Here is a 2,500-nt window from a genome sequence, read left to right on the forward strand (position 1 = left end):
TCTAACCCTAACCCTAACCCTAACCCTAACCCTAACCCTAACCCTAACCCTAACCCTAACCCTAACCCTAACCCTAACCCTAACCCTAACCCTAACCCTAACCTAACCCTAACCCTAACCCTACCCCCTAACCCTAACCCTAACCCTAACCCAACCTAACCCTAACCTAACCTAACCCTAACCCTAACCCTAACCCTAACCTAACCCTAACCCTAACCCTAACCCTAACCCCTAACCCTAACCCTAACCCTAACCCTAACCCTAACCCTAACCTCCTAACCCTAACCCTAACCCTAACCTAACCCTAACCCTAACCCTAACCCTAACCCTAACCCTAACCCTAACCTAACCCTAACCTAACCCTAACCCTAACCCTAACCCTAACCCTAACCCTAACCCTAACCCTAACCCTAACCCTAACCCTAACCCCTAACCCCTAACCCCTAACCCTAACCCTAACCCTAACCCTAACCAAACCCTAACCCTAACCCTAACCCTAACCCTAACCCTAACCCTAACCCCTAACCCTAACCCTAACCCTAACCCTAACCTAACCCTAACCTAACCCTAACCCTAACCCTAACCCTAACCCTAACCCTAACCCTAACCCTAACCCTAACCCTAACCCTAACCCTAACCTAACCCTAACCCTAACCCTAACCCTAACCCTAACCCTAACCCTAACCCTAACCCTAACCCTAAACCCTAACCCTAACCCTAACCCTAACCCTAACCCTAACCCTAACCCTAACCCTAACCCTAACCCTAACCCTAACCCTAACCTAACCCTAACCCTAACCTAACCCTAACCCTAACCCTAACCCTAACCCTAACCCTAACCCTAACCCTAACCCTAACCCTAACCCTAACCCTAACCTAACCCTAACCTAACCCTAACCCTAACCCTAACCCTAACCCTAACCCTAACCCTAACCCTAACCCTAACCCTAACCCTAACCCTAACCCTAACCCTAACCCTAACCCTAACCCTAACCTAACCCTAACCCTAACCCTAACCCTAACCCTAACCCTAACCCTACCCTAACCCTAACCCTAACCTAACCTAACCCTAACCCTAACCCTAACCCTAACCCTAACCCTAACCCTAACCCTAACCCTAACCCTAACCCTAACCCTAACCCTAACCCTAACCCTAACCCTAACCCTAACCCTAACCCTAACCCTAACCCTAACCCTAACCCTAACCCTAACCCTAACCCTAACCCTAACCCTAACCCTAACCCTAACCCTAACCCTAACCCTAACCCTAACCCTAACCCTAACCCTAACCCTAACCCTAACCCTAACCCTAACCTAACCCTAACCCTAACCCTAACCCTAACCTAACCCTAACCTAACCCTAACCCTAACCCTAACCCTAACCCTAACCCTAACCCTAACCCTAACCCTAACCCTAACCCTAACCCTAACCCTAACCCTAACCCTAACCCTAACCCTAACCCTAACCCTAACCCTAACCCTAACCCTAACCCTAACCCTAACCCTAACCTAACCCTAACCCTAACCCTAACCCTAACCCTAACCCTAACCTAACCCTAACCCTAACCCTAACCCTAACCCTAACCCTAACCCTAACCCTAACCCTAACCCTAACCCTAACCCTAACCCTAACCCTAACCCTAACCCTAACCCTAACCCTAACCCTAACCCTAACCCTAACCCTAACCCTAACCCTAACCTAACCCTAACCCTAACCCTAACCCTAACCCTAACCCTAACCCTAACCCTAACCCTAACCCTAACCCTAACCCTAACCCTAACCCTAACCCTAACCCTAACCCTAACCCTAACCCTAACCCTAACCCTAACCCTAACCTAACCCTAACCCTAACCCTAACCCTAACCCTAACCCTAACCCTAACCCTAACCCTAACCCTAACCCTAACCCTAACCCTAACCCTAACCCTAACCTAACCCTAACCCTAACCCTAACCCTAACCCTAACCCTAACCCTAACCTAACCCTAACCCTAACCCTAACCCTAACCCTAACCCTAACCTAACCCTAACCCTAACCCTAACCCTAACCCTAACCCTAACCCTAACCCTAACCCTAACCCTAACCCTAACCCTAACCCTAACCCTAACCCTAACCCTAACCCTAACCCTAACCCTAACCCTAACCCTAACCCTAACCCTAACCCTAACCCTAACCCTAACCCTAACCCTAAACCCTAACCCTAACCCTAACCCTAACCCTAACCCTAACCCTAACCCTAACCCTAACCCTAACCCTAACCCTAACCCTAACCTAACCCTAACCCTAACCCTAACCCTAACCCTAACCTAACCCTAACCCTAACCCTAACCCTAACCCTAACCCTAACCCTAACCCTAACCCTAACCCTAACCCTAACCCTAACCCTAACCCTAACCCTAACCCTAACCCTAACCCTAACCCTAACCCTAACCCTAACCTAACCCTAACCCTAACCCTAACCCTAACCCTAACCCTAACCCTAACCCTAACCCTAACCCTA

The sequence above is a fragment of the Melospiza melodia genome, unplaced genomic scaffold, assembly GCF_035770615.1.
Source record: "Melospiza melodia melodia isolate bMelMel2 unplaced genomic scaffold, bMelMel2.pri scaffold_176, whole genome shotgun sequence".
NCBI classification, from domain to species: domain Eukaryota; kingdom Metazoa; phylum Chordata; class Aves; order Passeriformes; family Passerellidae; genus Melospiza; species Melospiza melodia.